The sequence below is a fragment of the Lampetra fluviatilis genome, chromosome 65 (assembly GCF_964198595.1).
Source record: "Lampetra fluviatilis chromosome 65, kcLamFluv1.1, whole genome shotgun sequence".
NCBI classification, from domain to species: domain Eukaryota; kingdom Metazoa; phylum Chordata; class Hyperoartia; order Petromyzontiformes; family Petromyzontidae; genus Lampetra; species Lampetra fluviatilis.
This window is the reverse complement of record NC_136339.1, coordinates 4,823,205-4,846,124: the sequence shown is the minus strand read 5'-3', so window position 1 is coordinate 4,846,124 and position 22,920 is coordinate 4,823,205. Positions and strand designations below refer to the sequence as shown.

The 22,920-nt window shown below is 55.5% G+C and overlaps 1 protein-coding gene across 1 annotated transcript in view; it reads left to right on the top strand.

The window, feature by feature from the left end:
* Positions 1-22,585, top strand: part of LOC144952036 (uncharacterized) — a 31,164-nt gene extending 8,579 nt beyond the window's left edge. Inside the window, exon 3 of the mRNA XM_078882428.1 lies at positions 22,503-22,585. The gene's annotated coding sequence lies outside the window, so the exon portion shown is untranslated. The remainder of the gene's footprint in view (positions 1-22,502) is intronic.
* Positions 22,586-22,920: the final 335 nt, after the last annotated feature.

The following is a 22,920-nucleotide window of genomic DNA, read 5'->3' as shown; positions in this document are numbered from 1 at the left end:
GTGTGGTGGTGGTGGTGGTTGATCAGAGTGTGGTGGTGGTGGTTGTTGAAAACAGTGTGGTTGTGGTGGTGGTAGTTCAGAGTGTGGTGGTGGTGGTTGCACACAGCGTGGTGGTGGTGGTTGATGAGAGTGTGGTGGTTGTGGTTGAACACAGTGTAGTGGTGGTGGTGGTGGTTCAGAGTGTGGTGGTGGTGGTGGTTCAGAGTGTGGTGGTGGTAGTGGTTTCAGAGTGTGGTGGTGGTTGCACACAGCGTGGTGGTGGTGGTTGATGAGAGTGTGGTGGTTGTGGTTGAACACAGTGTAGTGGTGGTGGTGGTTCAGAGTGTGGTGGTGGTTGATCAGAGTGTGGTGATGGTGGTGGTTTCAGAGTGTGGTGGTGGTGGTTGTTGAACACAGTGTGGTGGTGGTTGATCAGAGTGTGGTGATGGTGGTGGTTTCAGAGTGTGGTGGTGGTGGTTGTTGAACACAGTGTGGTGGTGGTTGATCAGTGTGGTGGTGGTGGTGGTGGTTTCTCAGAGTGTGGTGGTGGTGGTGGTTGTTGAACACAGTGTGGTGGTGGTTGATCAGTGTGGTGGTGGTGGTAGTGGTTTCTCAGAGTGTGGTGGTGGTGGTGGTGGTGGTGGTTGAACACAGTGTGGTGGTTGATCAGTGTGGTGGTGGTGGTGGTGGTGGTTTCAGAGTGTGGTGGTGGTGGTAGTTGAACACAGTGTGGTGGTGGTTGATCAGTGTGGTGGTGGTGGTGGTGGTTTCAGAGTGTGGTGGTGGTGGTAGTTGAACACAGTGTGGTGGTGGTGGTGGTGGTGGTTTCAGAGTGTGGTCGTGGTGGTGGTTGATCAGAGTGTGGTGGTGGTGGTGGTGGTTGTTGAACACAGTGTGGTGGTGGTTGATCAGTGTGGTGGTGGTGGTGGTGGTTGATCAGTGTGGTGGTGGTGGTGGTGGTTGATCAGTGTGGTGGTGGTGGTAGTGGTGGACACAACAAAGCCAGTGTGTGGTACAAACGAACTCCTCAACGCGGGTACAGCAGCAGCAGCAGGAGGCGTCAACGGAGTGAGTTTCACAGAGAGACACAGAGACTCGGATAGAGACACAGAAACTCGGGGAGAGACACAGAGACTCGGGGAGAGACACAGAGACTCGGATAGAGACACAGAGACTCGGGGAGAGACACAGAGACTTGGACAGAGAGACACGGAGACTCGGATAGAGACACGGAGACTCGGACAGAGAGACACAGAGACTCGGGGAGAGACACAGAGACTCGGGGAGAGACACAGAGACTTGGACAGAGAGACACGGAGACTCGGATAGAGACACGGAGACTCGGACAGAGAGACACAGAGACTCGGGGAGAGACACAGAGACTCGGATAGAGACACAGAGACTCGGATAGAGACACAGAGACTCGGGGAGAGACACAGAGACTCGGGGAGAGACACAGAGACTCGGGGAGAGACACAGAGACTCGGATAGAGACACAGAGACTTGGATAGAGACACAGAGACTCGGGGAGAGACACAGAGACTCGGGGAGAGACACAGAGACTCGGGGAGAGACACAGAGACTCGGGGAGAGACACAGAGACTCGGGGAGAGACACAGAGACTCGGGGAGAGACACAGAGACTCGGGGAGAGACACAGAGACTCGGGGAGAGACACAGAGACTCGGGGAGAGACACAGAGACTTGGACAGAGAGACACAGAGACTCGGATAGAGACACAGAGACTCGGATAGAGACACAGAGACTCGGGGAGAGACACAGAGACTCGGATAGAGACACAGAGACTCGGGGAGAGACACAGAGACTCGGGGAGAGACACAGAGACTCGGATAGAGACACAGAGACTCGGGGAGAGACACAGAGACTCGGATAGAGACACAGAGACTCGGATAGAGACACAGAGACTCGGGGAGAGACACAGAGACTCGGATAGAGACACAGAGACTCGGGGAGAGACACAGAGACTCGGGGAGAGACACAGAGACTCGGATAGAGACACAGAGACTCGGGGAGAGACACAGAGACTCGGATAGAGACACAGAGACTCGGGGAGAGACACAGAGACTCGGGGAGAGACACAGAGACTTGGACAGAGAGACACGGAGACTCGGATAGAGACACGGAGACTCGGACAGAGAGACACAGAGACTCGGGGAGAGACACAGAGACTCGGATAGAGACACAGAGACTCGGATAGAGACACAGAGACTCGGGGAGAGACACAGAGACTCGGGGAGAGACACAGAGACTCGGGGAGAGACACAGAGACTCGGATAGAGACACAGAGACTTGGATAGAGACACAGAGACTCGGGGAGAGACACAGAGACTCGGGGAGAGACACAGAGACTCGGGGAGAGACACAGAGACTCGGGGAGAGACACAGAGACTCGGGGAGAGACACAGAGACTCGGGGAGAGACACAGAGACTCGGGGAGAGACACAGAGACTCGGGGAGAGACACAGAGACTCGGGGAGAGACACAGAGACTTGGACAGAGAGACACAGAGACTCGGGGAGAGACACAGAGACTCGGGGAGAGACACAGAGACTTGGACAGAGAGACACGGAGACTCGGATAGAGACACGGAGACTCGGACAGAGAGACACAGAGACTCGGGGAGAGACACAGAGACTCGGATAGAGACACAGAGACTCGGATAGAGACACAGAGACTCGGGGAGAGACACAGAGACTCGGGGAGAGACACAGAGACTCGGGGAGAGACACAGAGACTCGGATAGAGACACAGAGACTTGGATAGAGACACAGAGACTCGGGGAGAGACACAGAGACTCGGGGAGAGACACAGAGACTCGGGGAGAGACACAGAGACTCGGGGAGAGACACAGAGACTCGGGGAGAGACACAGAGACTCGGGGAGAGACACAGAGACTCGGGGAGAGACACAGAGACTCGGGGAGAGACACAGAGACTCGGGGAGAGACACAGAGACTTGGACAGAGAGACACAGAGACTCGGATAGAGACACAGAGACTCGGATAGAGACACAGAGACTCGGGGAGAGACACAGAGACTCGGATAGAGACACAGAGACTCGGGGAGAGACACAGAGACTCGGGGAGAGACACAGAGACTCGGATAGAGACACAGAGACTCGGGGAGAGACACAGAGACTCGGATAGAGACACAGAGACTCGGATAGAGACACAGAGACTCGGGGAGAGACACAGAGACTCGGATAGAGACACAGAGACTCGGGGAGAGACACAGAGACTCGGGGAGAGACACAGAGACTCGGATAGAGACACAGAGACTCGGATAGAGACACAGAGACTCGGGGAGAGACACAGAGACTCGGATAGAGACACAGAGACTCGGGGAGAGACACAGAGACTCGGGGAGAGACACAGAGACTTGGACAGAGAGACACGGAGACTCGGATAGAGACACGGAGACTCGGACAGAGAGACACAGAGACTCGGGGAGAGACACAGAGACTCGGATAGAGACACAGAGACTCGGATAGAGACACAGAGACTCGGGGAGAGACACAGAGACTCGGGGGAGAGACACAGAGACTCGGGGAGAGACACAGAGACTCGGATAGAGACACAGAGACTTGGATAGAGACACAGAGACTCGGGGAGAGACACAGAGACTCGGGGAGAGACACAGAGACTCGGGGAGAGACACAGAGACTCGGGGAGAGACACAGAGACTCGGGGAGAGACACAGAGACTCGGGGAGAGACACAGAGACTCGGGGAGAGACACAGAGACTCGGGGAGAGACACAGAGACTCGGGGAGAGACACAGAGACTTGGACAGAGAGACACAGAGACTCGGATAGAGACACAGAGACTCGGATAGAGACACAGAGACTCGGGGAGAGACACAGAGACTCGGATAGAGACACAGAGACTCGGGGAGAGACACAGAGACTCGGGGAGAGACACAGAGACTCGGATAGAGACACAGAGACTCGGGGAGAGACACAGAGACTCGGATAGAGACACAGAGACTCGGATAGAGACACAGAGACTCGGGGAGAGACACAGAGACTCGGATAGAGACACAGAGACTCGGGGAGAGACACAGAGACTCGGGGAGAGACACAGAGACTCGGATAGAGACACAGAGACTCGGGGAGAGACACAGAGACTCGGATAGAGACACAGAGACTCGGGGAGAGACACAGAGACTCGGGGAGAGACACAGAGACTTGGACAGAGAGACACGGAGACTCGGATAGAGACACGGAGACTCGGACAGAGAGACACAGAGACTCGGGGGAGAGACACAGAGACTCGGATAGAGACACAGAGACTCGGATAGAGACACAGAGACTCGGGGAGAGACACAGAGACTCGGGGAGAGACACAGAGACTCGGGGAGAGACACAGAGACTCGGATAGAGACACAGAGACTTGGATAGAGACACAGAGACTCGGGGAGAGACACAGAGACTCGGGGAGAGACACAGAGACTCGGGGAGAGACACAGAGACTCGGGGAGAGACACAGAGACTCGGGGAGAGACACAGAGACTCGGGGAGAGACACAGAGACTCGGGGAGAGACACAGAGACTCGGGGAGAGACACAGAGACTCGGGGAGAGACACAGAGACTTGGACAGAGAGACACAGAGACTCGGATAGAGACACAGAGACTCGGATAGAGACACAGAGACTCGGGGAGAGACACAGAGACTCGGATAGAGACACAGAGACTCGGGGAGAGACACAGAGACTCGGGGAGAGACACAGAGACTCGGATAGAGACACAGAGACTCGGGGAGAGACACAGAGACTCGGATAGAGACACAGAGACTCGGATAGAGACACAGAGACTCGGGGAGAGACACAGAGACTCGGATAGAGACACAGAGACTCGGGGAGAGACACAGAGACTCGGGGAGAGACACAGAGACTCGGATAGAGACACAGAGACTCGGGGAGAGACACAGAGACTCGGATAGAGACACAGAGACTCGGGGAGAGACACAGAGACTCGGGGAGAGACACAGAGACTTGGACAGAGAGACACGGAGACTCGGATAGAGACACGGAGACTCGGACAGAGAGACACAGAGAGCTCGGGGAGAGACACAGAGACTCGGATAGAGACACAGAGACTCGGATAGAGACACAGAGACTCGGGGAGAGACACAGAGACTCGGGGAGAGACACAGAGACTCGGGGAGAGACACAGAGACTCGGATAGAGACACAGAGACTTGGATAGAGACACAGAGACTCGGGGAGAGACACAGAGACTCGGGAGAGACACAGAGACTCGGCGGGAGAGACACAGAGACTCGGGGAGAGACACAGAGACTCGGGGAGAGACACAGAGACTCGGGGAGAGACACAGAGACTCGGGGAGAGACACAGAGACTCGGGGAGAGGACACAGAGACTCGGGAGAGACACAGAGACTTGGACAGAGAGACACAGAGACTCGGATAGAGACACAGAGACTCGGATAGAGACACAGAGACTCGGGGAGAGACACAGAGACTCGGATAGAGACACAGAGACGACTCGGGGGAGAGACACAGAGACTCGGGGAGAGACACAGAGACTCGGATAGAGACACAGAGACTCGGGGAGAGACACAGAGACTCGGATAGAGACACAGAGACTCGGATAGAGACACAGAGACTCGGGAGAGACACAGAGACTCGGATAGAGACACAGAGACTCGGGAGAGACACAGAGACTCGGGGAGAGACACAGAGACTCGGATAGAGACACAGAGACTCGGGGAGAGACACAGAGACTCGGATAGAGACACAGAGACTCGGGGAGAGACACAGAGACTCGGGGAGAGACACAGAGACTTGGACAGAGAGACACGGAGACTCGGATAGAGACACGGAGACTCGGACAGAGAGACACAGAGACTCGGGGAGAGACACAGAGACTCGGATAGAGACACAGAGACTCGGATAGAGACACAGAGACTCGGGGAGAGACACAGAGACTCGGGGAGAGACACAGAGACTCGGGGAGAGACACAGAGACTCGGATAGAGACACAGAGACTTGGATAGAGACACAGAGACTCGGGAGGAGACACAGAGACTCGGGGAGAGACACAGAGACTCGGGGAGAGACACAGAGACTCGGGGAGAGACACAGAGACTCGGGGAGAGACACAGAGACTCGGGGAGAGACACAGAGACTCGGGGAGAGACACAGAGACTCGGGGAGAGACACAGAGACTCGGGGAGAGACACAGAGACTGGGAGAGACACAGAGACTCGGGAGAGACACAGAGACTCGGGGAGAGACACAGAGACTCGGAGACACAGAGACACGACTGAGACACAGAGAGACACGGAGACTCGGACAGAGAGACACAGAGACTCGGGGAGAGACACAGAGACTCGGGGAGAGACACAGAGACTTGGACAGAGAGACACGGAGACTCGCACAGAGAGACACAGAGACTCGGGGAGAGACACAGAGACTCGGGGAGAGACACAGAGACTTGGACAGAGACTCGGGGAGAGACACAGAGACTCGGGGAGAGACACAGAGACTCGGGGAGAGACACAGAGACTCGGGGAGAGACACAGAGACTCGGACAGAGAGACACAGAGACTCGGGGAGAGACACAGAGACTTGGACAGAGAGACACGGAGACTCGGACAGAGAGACACAGAGACTCGGGGAGAGACACAGAGACTCGGGGAGAGACACAGAGACTTGGACAGAGAGACACAGAGACTCGGGGAGAGACACAGAGACTCGGGGAGAGACACAGAGACTGGGAGAGAGAGACACAGAGACTCGGGGAGAGACACAGAGACTTGGACAGAGAGACACACCCAGCACGAACAGTCGTGGTAGTAGCGGTAGGAGAGTGACGTGAATGAGTGAGTCCTGGGTCGTTACCACTCATCATGACGGCTGCCTCCCTCTGCATTGTTTGAGTGAGTCGGTGGGTGAGCGGGTGGGTGAGCGTGTGGATGGGTGAATGAATGACTTGGTGAGTGGGTGGGTGAGTTGGTGAGTGGGTGGGTGAGTTGGTGAGTGAGTGGGTGGGTGAATGAGTGAGTAACTGGGTGAGTGAGTGGGTGGCTGAGTGGGTGGGTGAGTTGGTGAGTGAGTGGGTGAGTTGGTGAGTGAATGGGTGAGTTGGTGAGTGGGTGGGTGGGTGAGTTGGTGAGTGAGTGGGTGAGTGAGTTGGTGAGCGGGTGGGTGGGTGAGTTGATGAGTGAGTGGGTGGGTGAGTTGGTGAGTGGGTGGGTGGGTGAGTGAGTGGGTGAGTTGGTGAGTGAGTGGGTGGGTGAGTGGGTGGGTGAGTTGGTGAGTGAGTGGGTGAGTTGGTGAGTGGGTGGGTGAGTTGGTGGGTGAGTGGGTGGGTGAGTGAGTGAGTGGGTGAGTTGGTGAGTGAGTGGGTGGGTGAGTTGGTGAGTGAGTGAGTGGGTGAGTTGGTGAGTAAGTGGGTGAGTTGGTGAGTGAGTTGGTGAGTGAGTTGGTGAGTGAGTGGGTGAGTTGTTGAGTGGGTGGGTGAGTTGCTGAGTGAGTGTTCGTAGCGGTCACGTGCAGGAACGTTACGATTTCAAAAACGAGTCGAGTTTCCGGGGTTCGGAAGCAAATCGCCACTTACGATGGCGAGCGGGAACTCTGTTCGTAAGTCCCGGGGGGGCGGGGGGGGGGGCCCGGGGGGGGTCACGGGGGGGGGGGGTCCCCGGGGGGGGCCCGGGGGGGGGCGGGGGGGGGGGGGGGCGGGGGGGGGCGGGGGGGGGGCCCGGGGGGGGGGCGGGGGGGGGTCCCCGGGGGGGGGGGCGGGGGGGGGGGGGCGGGGGGGGGGAAGCCCCTCTAGCCCCTGCCCGGTGCGCTTCCCGCCTTGTCACCACCGCCCCTAGGTAGACTCGGTGTTAAATGTTCGCACCTGGAGAGCGGTGTGCATTGAGGACATCGCCACTGAGGCGGGCGGGCGGGGGGGGGGGGGGGGAGAGACAAAGGCGGTCGGGCGGCCTTCGTAGGCGCTACCACAGCTCGCTAGCAGCACTTGCCCCAAGACTACGTCGAAGGCTATCCGGGGCATCTTTGTCTTTGAACCTGTATGTGTGTGCGTGTGTGTGTGTGCACGTGTAGTTGTGTGTGTGTGTGTCGCCACGTGTCTGTGTGTGTCGGTGTGTGTGTCTTGTGTGTGTGTGTCGGTGTGTGTGTCTGTGTGTGTGTGTCTGTGTGTGTGGAAGTGTGTGTGTGTCTGTGTGTGTGCGTGTGTGTGTAGTTGTGGCTGTGTGTGTCGCCACGTGTCTGTGTCTGTGTGTGTGCACGTGTAGTTGTGTGTGTGTGTCGGTGTGTGTGTGGCTGTGTGTGTGTGCCTGTGTGTGCGTGTGTGTACGTGTGAGTACATGTGTGTGCATGTGTGTGTACGTGTGTGTGTGTCGGTGTGTGTGTTAGTGTGTGTGTGTTAGTGTGTGTGTTAGTGTGTGAGTGTGTTAGTGTGTGTGTGTTAGTGTGTGTGTTAGTGTCTGAGTGTGCTAGTGTGTGTGTGTTAGTGTGTGTGTGTCAGTGTGTGTGTGTCGATGCGTGTGTCTCCATGAATGTGTGTGGCCATTCCTAACCAAAAAAAAACACAGAACCCCCCCCTCTCCCTCTCCTCCATAACCTCCCTCACCGGCCACATTCATCACCAAACCCAGACGCCTAAATCCGCCCGCTGCGACCACCACCCAACACCACCACCCACCCCCACCACCACCCACCACCACCCACCACCACCACCCACCACCACCCACCACCACCCACCATCCCACCAGCACAACCACCACCACCCACCACCACCACCCACCACCACCACCCACTACCATCCACCATCCACCAGCACAACCACCACCACCCACCACCACCACCCACCACCACCACCCACCACCACCCACCATCCACCAGCACAACCACCACCACCCCACTACCACCCAGCACACCACCACCCACCACCACCACCACCACCCAGCACCACCCACTACCCACCACCAACCACCACCACCACCCACCACCACCACCCAGCACCACCACCACCACCACCATCCACCACCACCACCCACCACCACCACCCACCACCACCCAGCACACCACCACCCACCCACCACCCACCACCCAGCACCACCCACTACCCCACCACCAACCACCACCACCACCCACCACCACCACCCAGCACCACCCACCACCAACCACCACCACCACCATCCACCAGCACAACCACCACCACCCACTACCACCCATCCCCACAACCCACCACCACCACCACCCACCACCACCACCACCACCCACCACCACCCACCACCACCACCCACCACCACCACCCACCACCACCACCACCACCACCACCACCACCACCCCACCACCACTCCTCCTCCTCCTCGCGTCATCCCCCCCTCCTTCTTTCCACCCCTCTAATCATTTCATCTCCCCCCCCCCTCTCTCTCCCCCTCTTACACCTCCCTCCTCCTCCTCCATCCTCCCTTTCATCCCTCCGCTCCTTCCCTCCCCACCACCACCATCTCTCTCCACCACCACCACCATCTCTCTCCACCACCACCACCACCATCTCTCTCCTCCACCACCACCACCATCTCTCTCCTCCTACCTCTCCACCACCACCACCACCACCATCTCTCTCCTCCTACCTCTCCACCACCACCACCATCTCTCTTCTACTCCCTCCACTCCATCCCTCTTTCTCTTAGAGCGCCGCAGTGGCTAGGAGATGTTAACAACCTCGCCTGGTATGCAGGAGGGTCGTGGGTTCGGTCCTGACCCTGACGCCTGCTGCTGTATATTTGGAGTCTGCGTGTCTCTCTCATCGTCATCACGGTGGCTAGGAGATGTTAACTACCTCGCCTGGTATACAGGAGGTCGTGGGTTTGATCCCGACCCTGACGCCTGTTGCGTATTTGGAGTCTGCGTGTCTCTCTCATCGTCATCACGGTGGCTAGGAGATGTTAACTACCTCGCCTGGTATACAGGAGGTCGTGGGTTTGATCCTGACCCTGACGCCTGTTGCGTATTTGGAGTTTGCGGTGTCGCGTGGATTTTTCTCCGGGTCCTCCGGTTTTCCTCCATCCCCCACCGTTGCTGCCCAGTAGAGTCCTTCACGAGCCACCACCATCACCACCACCATCACCTTTACTACCACCACCATCACCGCTACTACCACAATCGGTGCTACTATCACCTCTACCACCACCACCACCACCACCTCTACCACCACCTCTACCACCACCTCTACCACCACCACCTCTACCACTACCTATATCACCACCACCTCTACCACCACCACCTCTACCACCACCTCTACCACCACCACCATCATCGCCGCCCCAGTGGTTGCCATGCCGAGTTTCGCACCAAAATATTTCCCCGTTTTAGTTTAAAAAACACCTCCATCCCTCTCACCTCTCTCCACCCTCTCCCTCACCCTCTCACCCCTCTCTCTACCCTCTCACCTCCCTCCCTCACCCTCTCCCCACCCTCACCCCTCTCCCACCCTCACCCTCTCACCCCTCTCTCCACCCTCTCCCTCACCCTCTCTCCATCCTCTCCCTCACCCTCTCCCCACCCTCTCCCTCACCCTCTCTCCACCCTCTCCCTCACCCTCTCTCCACCCTCTCCCTCACCCTCTCACCCCTCACCCTCTCCCCACCCTCACCCTCTCCCCACCCTCACCCTCTCACCCCTCTCTCCACCCTCTCCCTCACCCTCTCTCCATCCTCCTCCCTCACCCTCTCCCCACCCTCTCTCTCTCTCGCCCCTATCCCTCAGCCTCTCACCCCTAGCCGCCTTCGCCTCTGTCGCCTACCTCCATCTCGCTCCCCCCCTCCAACCATCTCTCATCCCCCTCTCAACCTCCCACTCTCGAATCGGAATATTTATTTATATTCTGGAGGAATCCGAAGAGCCATCAAGCTCTTTCTCCCCTCCTCAAGCCTCTCTCTAACCGTCCCTCTCTCTTCCCACTCTCCCCATCACATCTCTCCCAACCCTCTCTCTTTTTATTTTATTTATTGTTTTTACCATCAGAGGAAACACGAAGATGCTCGGTGTATTCGGCACTTTGCTTCGTTCATCATGTAGTTTTTTTTTAGTTTTGTTTTAATGCTTTGCTTTACGTAACCCACCCCCGCCCCCCTTTTTAAATGAAACATTTAACAAATATTTCTCGCTCTGCTCTCCTCTCTCTCTACCCCCCTCTCTGCCCCCCCTCTCTCTGTACCCCCCCCCCCCCTTAACCTCTCCCCCCCCCCTCTCTCTCCCTGTGCAAGTCATTAAGTCGTCCCAGTCTCCCTGGGATCATCACAGAGCCATGTTTTATCTATCCCCTCTCTCTCTCTCAGCTCTCTCTCTTAACTCGCTCACCCACACAGACAAAGCCCCCCACCCACCCGGTAAAGCCTCAACGGACCTCTACATCCGGGGCAAGTGCCTGCCAGCCGATTAGGGGGCCATTCATTGAGTGCGTACGCATGGAAGGGGGGGGGGTTAACCCAAATGCGTATGGGGGGTCTACTCTTAATGTACGCATAGGAGACGGGGGGTGGTTGGTGAAGCCTCTAAAAGACATTGTCCTGCGGAGGGAGCTGGTAGGAACACGTCGGGTTGCTCGGTCAATGGCCTGCAGGGTCAACGGCGGCGTGGTGTATTCCGCAAATATGCCCGACTGTGAGGGGGGGCACAAGCCGGCGTGAGTAGGTGAAACGTTGAGTTTTATAAGGGCACCACGGGGTGACCAGCCCCTCCACACCCAGCCCTACCCCTCCCAGCCCCACCCTCCCCACCCAGCCCCACCCTCCCCACCCAGCCCCTCCCTGCACGACGGACGGACGGACACAATAATCCCCTGTGGGCTGGTGTAACCAGGAGGTTCCTAACGGTATTAATTTATTAATTTGTCTAAATCGGCCTTCAAATGAGTCAGATTTTCCGGGGGTGGACTGTCTGTTTGCTTAAAGCACGTTCATATAATAATTATAATTGTTTTTTACCCTTTTATCTGGCAACAAAATTGACACCTTTTTTTACACAAGGAGTTGTGTTTGCATTGACCACAATACCTGCAGTCGGAATGCAAACAAAAAACATAACTCTGATAATGTATGCACTGTCCTTGAAGATGATTGGTCCACACCCGAGACAGCTTTCCTTAGAGCCTAGTCTCACATGGTGTTGGAGCAGATGACGCCAAAAGGCGCGCAGCTCAAAGACAATGCACCATCAGAGTATGAGAGCTCGGGGTAATGCATTTACACCATTGGAACCTCCTTTGCCAGTAGCAAAATATGAAAATAGTTTTTTACCCTTTTATCTGCCAACAAAACTGACACCTTTTTCTACACGTTCAAGTTTTGACAGATTTTTGCGGACCTACTCAATGGACGGGCCCCTACGCGCTTCGTGCAGGGCTCGCAGTGAGGAATCGATCGCCGTATCGATCGCCGTATCGATCGCCGTATCGATCGCCTTCGACAGACATGAAGTTTCAGTTTCTCAGTTTCATTTATTAGGCGCTAGCTGTACTACCCCCGGCTTCGCCCGGGACTTTGATTCAACACGCCCGGCCGCCTTTGTCTCCCCAGTGGCGATGTTCACACACACACCACACCAGTTACTCGTTTGAGGCTGAGTCGACCTAGGGGAGGCCCAGGAGCGGTTCAAATAATCGTCACCGGCGGTGGCCGAGAGCGGGTTCGTAGCGTGGCGGCGCACTAACCCGCTACACTACAATGCGTGACGTCACATCTGTCACGTGACAGATGTGACGTCGCAGCTCACTTGCCATGCAAAAAATCTCTGCATTATTGAGCTCCCCCCCCCACCAAAAAAACCCCTAAAATATATTTTCATAATTTGTGCATGGTGTACCGTCTGGAGAGTACCCACATGGCAAATTTCCAGTTTGTTGCATGTCGGGAAGTACGCTAAACATTTTGAACAGACACACATACTCACAACTTTGCCTTTTTTAAATCCTTTATATTAAGTTAACTTGCTTGCTTGCGTGCTTGCTTGCTCGCTTACGACCGTGCAAATCTTTCGGTCGTTTTTTAACCCACGTCCCGTGATCCAATCGAGCTGACATTTTCCACACAGACTCGTTGTGCGTGACAATTAATTTTCGTGAAAAACAAATTCCTAAATTTTACACTGTTTAGGGAATTTTTCAAATATTTAATTACCCATTGCTTAATGGTGGCAGACAATCATGTGACCCATAGGTGGCAGCCATCTCAAGCCAGAGGACGAGAGGACTCTAGCCGCCACGCATATAAAGGATTTAGAGTGAAAAACTTTGTTTTTACGGGTTAATTTTTTTATGTTCATGGAGATGATTAGGTATAACCCTGTGGGCCATGCGGCTCTTGACTCGGGTGCAACCGCAACCAAACACTTTGTCTTTGTGTGTGCAGGAGGTAGGAGGAGGGAGGAGGGGGGAGGAGGTGGAGGGGGGAGGAGGTGGAGGAGGAGGTGGAGGAGGTGGAGGAGGAGGAGGTGGAGGAGGGAGGAGGAGGGAGGAGGAGGGAGGAGGAGGGAGGAGGAGGGAGGAGGAGGAGGTGGAGGAGGAGGAGGTGCAGGAGGTAGGAGGAGGGAGGAGGGAGGAGGAGGGGAGGTGGAGGTGGAGGAGGAGGTGGAGGAGGTGGAGGAGGAGGGAGGAGGGAGGAGGGAGGAGGAGGGGGGTGGGGGTGGAGGAGGTGGGGGGGAAGGTGGAGGAGTGACACGTGATTATGATCAGGTCTGCAGAGTGCGGGGCACGGATTGTGTTACGGTGAAAATATGGCAATACAGGCACAGGCAAAGGTCCCCCGTGTAGCCCCTTGCACGGGGCGGTTGGGCCAAGTGCCGTTTTGCACACCACGCCCCCGGCCGCCTTTGTCTCCCCAGTGCTGATGTTTTTTTTGTTAATGTTTATACACCACGCACCGAAGTAAGGTACTACGTTTGAGGCTGAGTCGACCTAGGGGAGGGCCAGGATCGGTTCAAGTACTCGTCGCTAATGGTGTTGGTGGCCGCGAGCCGGGAATCGAACCCGGGTGGACGGGATCGCAGCGCTGCGCTAACCGCTGCACCACCGCTCCCCACTACAACACGAAAAACAAAGATACACACACCACTCTCACTCGCTCAGAATCACACTCACCCACCCACTCACCCACCCACTCACCCACCCACCCACTCTCCCATCCACACTCACCCACCCACACAATCACCCACCCACACAATCACCCAGCTACACACTCATCCACCCACACACCCACACACTCACACACCCACACACTCACCCACCCACACACCCACCCACCCACACACCCACACAATCACTCACTCAAACACTCACCCACCCACCCACCCACACACTCACCCACCCACACAATCACCCACCCACACACTCACCCACCCACCCACACACCCACCCACCCACACACTCACTCACTCACACACTCACCCACCCATACACTCACCCACCCACTCACCCACCCACCCACCCACACACTCACCCACCCATACACTCACCCACTCACACACTCACCCACCCACACACTCACCCACCCACCCACCCACACACCCACCCACCCACACACTCACTCACTCACCCACCCATACACTCACCCACCCACTCACCCACCCACCCACACACTCACCCACCCACACACTCAACCACCCACACACTCACCCACCCACACACTCACCCACCCACCCACACACCCACCCACCCACACACTCACTCACTCACACACTCACCCACCCATACACTCACCCACCCACTCACCCACCCACACACTCACCCACCCATACACTCACCCACCCATACACTCACCCACCCACTCACCCACACACTCACCCACCCACACACTCACCCACCCATACACTCACCCCTGCTTTAACCCTAATCACATCCAGATCAGACTCCCCAACACAATTTGGTCAAGATTCAGCGTTTCCTCTCCCCACCTCCCTCCCTCCCCCTCTCCTCTCTCACCATCTCTCTTTCCTCTCCCCTTTCCTGCCCCCTCTCTCCCCCTCTCTCCCCATCTCTCTCTAATCTCCCCCCACCTCTCATCTTCCCACCTCTGTCTGCTCTCTCCCCACTCTCCCATTTCTCGTTTCCTAGGAAACTCTTTTGCTTCCGTATCGTGAACTTCAGTTTGGCTGAAGTTTGTTGGGGTGTAAGGCCTGCACGTGGTAGCTAGGAGATGTTAACTACCTCGCCTGGTGTGCAGGAGGTCGTGGGTTCGATCCCGATCCCGACCCTGACGCCTGCTGCTGTATATTTGGAGTTTGCGTGTCTCTCTCTCATCATCATCATCACGGTGGCTAGGAGATGTTAACTACCTCGCCTGGTGTACAGGAGGTCGTGGGTTAGATCCCGACCCTGACGCCTGCTGCTGTATATTTGGAGTTTGCGTGTCTCTCTCTCATCATCATCACGGTGGCTAGGAGATGTTAACTACCTCGCCCGGTATGCAGGAGGTCGTGGGTACGATCCCGACCCTGACGCCTGCTGCATATTTGGAGTTTGCGTCTCTCTCTCATCATCATCATCACGGTGGTGAGATGTTAACTACCTCGCCCGGTATGCAGGAGATCGTGGGTACGATCCCGACCCTGACGCCTGCTGCTGCTGTATATTTGGAGTTTGCGTGTCTCTCTCTCCCCGTGGTCGCGTGCATTTTTCTCCGGGTCCTCCGGTTTTCCCCTCCACGTGTAGAATCAACAACATCACCACGCGTTCAGAGTATTTTGCTGGCTGCTATCCATTACCACGCGATGATGATGATGATGACGATAAGCCACTAACTCACCCATTCACTAACTCACCCACTAACTCACTCGCCCACAAACTCACCCATCCACTCACCCACTCGCTCACCCACTCACTCCTCACTGGCTCACCCACTAAGTCACCCATTCACTAACTCACTCACCCGCAAACTCACGCATCCACTCACCCACTCACTCCTCACTCACTCACCCACAAACTCACGCATCCACTCACCCACTCACTCCTCACTCACTCACCCGCAAACTCACGCATCCACTCACCCACTCGCTCACCCACTCACTCCTCACTGGCTCACCCACTAAGTCACCCATTCACTAACTCACTCACCCGCAAACTCACGCATCCACTCACCCACTCACTCCTCACTCACTCACCCGCAAACTCACGCATCCACTCACCCACTCGCTCACCCACTCACTCACCCACTGACGCACTCATTCACAAACTCACCCACACACTCACCCATCCACTCACCCACCCACAAACTCGCCCATCCACTCACCCACTCACTCACCCACTGATGCACTCATTCAATAACTCACCCACAAACTCACCCATCCACTCACCCACTCACTCACCCACTCAGCACCCACCCAACCACTCACTCACCCACTCACTCATCCACAAACTCACCCATCAACTCACCCACTCGCTCACCCACTCACTCAGCACCCACCCACTAACTCACCCACTCACTCAACCACTCACTCACTCACAAACTCACCCACCCACAAACTCACCCATCCACTCACCCACTCGCTCACCCACTCACCCACTCACTCACTCACCCACTCACTAACTCACCCACTCACTCAACCACTGACACACTCACTAACTCGCACACCCACAAACTCACCCATCCACTCACCCACTCGCTCACACACTCACTCACTCACTCACCCACTCGCTCACCCACTCACTCCCCACTCAGCACTCACCCACTCACTCACCCACAAACTCACCCACTCACTCATCCACAAACTCACCCACCCACAAACTCACCCATCCACTCACCCAATCACCCACTCACCCACCCACCCACTCACTAACTCACCCACTCACTCAACCACTGACACACTCACTAACTCACACACCCACAAACTCACCCACTCACCCACCCACCCACCTTCTAACCCACTCACATCCACAGCATAATTCACACGTGTCAGCACGAAGCACATCGTTCACAAACCGGGACCTCACTCATGATTCAATGTGTCCATTGTGTTTTCTTTACACATCCCATCAGCAGTCGCGGCCCTTTTGCAGAAGAGCGCATTCGTTGAGCAGCGTTGATTCATCTTCTTGGTTCTTTCGGTAAAGTCACGTAGAAGGGAAGTAATAAAATAATAAAAATTATTATTTTATTACTTCCAGCTCTGTTCTTCACCTGAGGACGGCTGCTTGTGTTGTGGCCGAAACGTCGTGAGAATTGTATAATGTTTTATTTTTATTATTTTGTTATTTCCCTTCTACGTGACTTTACCGAAAGATCCAAAAATATAGTCTTACGACTTGAGATTATAAACTGCAGATTCACTGTCGCTACATTCTGCAGATTGTTAACAGCACTGTGCTAATGCCTCAACATTGAGAGAGGTGAAATAATAAAATAATAAAAATAAAACATTAAAATAATTCTCACGACGTTTCGGCCACAACGCAAGCAGCCGTCCTCAGGTGAAGACCAGGTCTGTCGGGGAGACAGCGTCTGAATGAAACACCACCACGCTTGGCAGCGTATATTTAATCTGGGTTGGAAGGGGGGGGGGGAAAGGGCGCCTTGACAAACGAATTTGCATATCAATAGGAATTTAGCATATTTATGGCAAATGCAGGTGTGTGATTAGTACTACTTGTGAAATGCGTAGGAGGTGGGCGGAGGGTTTTCAAAGTCATATTTTGCCCGTGCGTTATGATTCAGTGCAGTAGCAGGGAAACTCTGGCCCGGGTTTCCACGTTCAGTGCCTCATCAGCAGAAGTCAGGCTGTAGATGTACGTGTTTATGTGAGGAGCGGTGGTGCAGTGGTGAGCGCACTGTGCTACGAACCCCACGTGCGCCTCCCCTAGGTGGACTCGGCCTCAAATTAGTGTACCTGGCACGGTGTGCGGTAAACTTAGCCACTGGGGAGACAAAGGCGGCCGGGCGTGGTGGTGCTGGCCACCCACCCCCTCGTGTGCCGTGCCGGCCTTCATAGGTGCTCGCTAACAGCACTTGCCCCTACACTCTGTTAAGGCTATACGGGGGATCTTTGTCTTTGTATGTGTGTGTGGTTGTGTGTGCGTGTGTGTGTGGTTGTGTGTGCATGTGTGTGTGGTTGTGTGAGTATGTGATTATGTGTGCATGTGTGTGTGTGTGGTTGTGTGTGCATGTGTGTGTGTTTGTGTGTGTGCGATTGTGTGAGTATGTGTGTGTGTGATTGTATGTGTGTGTGATTGTGTGTGCATGTGTGTGTGCATGTGTGTGTGTGATTGTGTGTGCATGTGTGTGTGTGTGATTGTGTGTGCATGTGTGTGTGATTGTGTGAGTATGTGATTATGTGTGCATGTGTGTGTGGTTGTGTGTGTGTGTGATTGTGAGTGTGTGTATGTGGTTGTGTGTGCATGTGTGTATGGTTGTGTGTGCATGTGTGTGTGATTGTGTGTGCATGTGTGTGTGGTTGTGTGAGTGTGTGTGATTGTGAGTGTGTGTATGTGGTTGTGTGTGCATGTGTGTGTGGTTGTGTGAGTGTGTGTGTGTGATTGTGAGTGTGTGTATGTGGTTGTGTGTGCATGTGTGTGTGGTTGTGTGTGCATGTGTGTGTGTTTGTGTGTGCATGTGTGTGTGATTGTGGGGAGCGGTGGTGCAGTGGTTAGCGCCACGCTGCGCTCCGAACCCTAATACTCGCTAACAGCACTTGCCCCTACAGTCCGTGCAGGCTACACGGGGGATCTTTGTATGCTTTTGTTTTATCTGTATCATGTGCGTGCACACGTGTGCTTGTACACTCGTTCGCTGCACAGATTTGTGCATTTGATTAGCAACAGCAATTACAGAGGCGGGTAGTCGGAATGTGTGTAGGTGTGTGTGTGTAGGAGGGGAGCGGTGGGATAGTGGTTAGCGCTACGCAGCGCTACGAACCCGGCGACCCGAGTTCGACTCCCGTTCACGGCCAACACCGCCGGTGATAGCGATTCTCTGAACCGGTCCTGGACCTCCCCTAGGTCGACTCAGCCTGTAAGTGTGTGTGTGTGTAGGAGGGGAGCGGTGGGGGTTGTGGTTAGCGCTACGCTGCGCTATGGACCCGGCGACCCGAGTTCGATTCCCGCTCACGGCCAACACCGGTGACGATTATCCGAACCGGTGCTGGGCCTCCCCTAGGTCGACTCAGCCTGAAATGAGTACCTGGTGCGGTGTGCGGTAAACATCGCCACTGGGGAGACAAAGGCGGCCGGGCGTGGTGCTGGCCACCCACCCCCTCGTGTGCCGTGCCGGCCTTCATAGGTGCTCGCAAACAGCACTTGCCCCTACATCCTGTTGCAGGCTACACGGGGCATCTTTATCTTTGTGTGTGTGTGTCTTTGTATTGAGTAGTGGGGAGCAGCGGCCCTGGACCTCCCCTAGGTCGACTCAGCCTCAAATGAGTGACCCCAACCAGGTACACGTGGCGGGGAGTGTGACCTACGTGTGTTTACGAGCGTGTCTGTGAACACGTCACGTGGCCTCGTGCACCTAGCCTGGCACATGCCGTGACGACGTCACGTGACGCTCAGTCAGTGGCGGGCTGCTCTGTTTGTTGTTGTAGGCAAAGGTCCCCCGTGTAGCCTTAAACACTCGGCCGGGGCAAGTGCCGTTAAAGTAGCGAGGGGGGTGTTGGTTGGACAGCAACCACGCCTGGTACGCACAGGCAAAGGTCACCCGTGTAGCCTCAGCGGGCTGTAGGGGCAAGTGCTGTTTGCGAGCAGCAGCAGCTATGAAGGCCGGCACGGCACACGAGGGGTGGGTGGGTGGGTGGCCAGCACCACGCCCTGACCGCCTTTGTCTCCCCCAGTGGCGATGTTTACCGCACACCGCAACACCAGGTAGTGAGGCTGCGTCGACACACACACACAGACAGACACTGACACACAGACACACATACACCGACACACCCTGACACACACGGACACACACACACGGACACACACACAGACACACACACACAGACTAACCCTGACACACACAGACACACACACACCGACTCACAGAGACACACACACACTGACTCACACTGACACACACACACACACAGACACACACCGACTCACCCTGACACACACACAGACACACACACACAGACAGACACTGACACACATACACAGACACACATACACCGACACACCCTGACACACACGGACACACACACACGGACACACACAGACACACACACACAGACTAACCTTGACACACACACAGACACACACACACCGACTCACAGAGACACACACACACCAACTCACAGAGACACACACACACAGACTCACACTGACACACACACGGACACACACACCGACACACACACACCGACTCACAGAGAGACACACACACAGACTCACACGGACACACACACCGACACACAGACACACACACCGACACACACAGACACACACACCGACTCACCCTAACACACACACACAGACACACACACACGGACACACACACGGACACACACGGACACACACACACAGACTCACACACAGACTAACCCTGATACATACACACACACAGACTCACCCTAACACACACAGACATACACACAGACTCACCCTAACACACACAGACATACACACAGACTCACCCTGACACAGACACACACACAGACTCACCCTGACACACACACACCAACACACAGAGACAAACACACACCGACTCACACGGACACACACACAGGCTCACCCTGACACACACACACAGACTCACACGGACACACACACCCTGACACACACACACACCGACACACAGAGACACACACACAGACTCACCCTGACTCACACACAGACACACACGCACACATAGACACACACACGGACACACACACAGACTCACCCTAACTCCTCACACACAGACACACACACATACACGGACACACACACCCTGACACACACACACCGACACACAGAGACACACACACAGACTCACCCTGACTCACACACAGACACACACGCACACATAGACACACACACGGACACACACACAGACTCACCCTAACTCCTCACACACAGACACACACACAGACACGGACACACACACCCTGACACACACACACCGACACACAGAGACACACACACAGACTCACCCTGACTCACACACAGACACACACGCACACATAGACACACACACGGACACACACACAGACTCACCCTAACTCCTCACACACAGACACACACACAGACACACACACGGACACACACACCCTGACACACACACACCGACACACAGAGACACACACACAGACTCACCCTGACTCACACACAGACACACACACACAGACACACAGACACACACACACAGACACACACACACGGACACACAGAGACACACACACAGACTCACCCTGACTCACACACAGACACACACACACACACAGACACACACACAGACACACACACACACACACAGACACACACACAGACACACACACACGGACACACAGACACACACACACACGGACACACACCGACACACACACACCGACACACACACACAGACACACACACGGACACACAGACACACACACAGACACACACACACCGACACACACACACAGACACACACACAGACACACACACACACACAGACACACACACACCGACACACACACACACACGCACCGACTCGCGGTCACGTGTTCCCCGCTGACCAATGGGCTCGCTCGCTCGTTTCCGCCTTCGGAGAAGCGGAAAGAAGTCCTGGGGGGCCGCGGGCCGTCACGTGGTCAGCCCCCCCCCTCCTCCTCACCCCTCCCCTCAGCGCGCGCTCACCTCCCCCCTCACCCCTCCCCTCCCCCCCTCACTCACCCCTCATTCACCCCCCTAACTTCACTCACTCACTCACCCATCACTCACACACTCACTCACACACTCACTCACCCATCACTCACACACTCACACACACTCACCCACTCACCCACTCACACACTCACTCACCCATCACTCACACACTCACACACACTCACCCACTCACCCACTCACACACTCACTCACCCATCACTCACTCACACACACTCACCCACTCACACACTCACACATTCACACACTCTCACACACACACTCACTCACCCATCACTCACACATACTCACACACTCACACACTCACACATTCACACACTCTCACACACACACTCACTCACCCACTCACTCACCCACTCACACACTCACTCACCCACTCACACACTCTGCAGAGCAGGGGGAGAGAAACACACAAACTTGACACGCAAAGGCAGCCCACGATGATGATGACGATGATGATGATGACGACGATGATGATGATGATGACAACGATGATGATGACGACGATGATGATGATCATGACGACCACGACGATGATGATGATGATAATGATGATGATGACGAAAATGATGATGATGACGACGACGATGATGATGATGACAACGATGATGCTGGACGATGATGATGATGACGACGATGATGATGACGATGATGATGATGACGACGATGATGATGACAACGATGATGACGATGTCTCCTCCCGGTCTTCTGTTTCTCTAGAAACACGACGCCTGGAGCCATGAGCGGGAAGGGGAGGAACCAGAGGCAGGAGTCGTGACAGACTGGGGCTCTGCAATCTGGGTGAGCGGGTGAGTGAGTGGGTGAGTGAGTGGGTGAGTGATCGGGTGAGTGAGCGGGTGAGTGGGTGAGCGGGTGAGTGAGTGAGTGAGTGACTGAGCGGGTGAGTGAGCGGGTGAGTGGGTGAGCGGGTGAGTGAGTGAGTGACTGAGCGGGTGAGTGAGCGGGTGAGTGAGTGACTGAGTGGGTGAGTGAATGAGTAAGTGGGTGAGTGAGCGGGTGAGTGGGCGGTGAGTGAGTAAGTAACTGAGCGGGTGAGTGAATGAGTAAGTGGGTGAGTGGGCGGGTGAGTGAGTGGGTGAGTGACTGAGCGGGTGAGTGAGCGGGTGAGCGGGTGAGT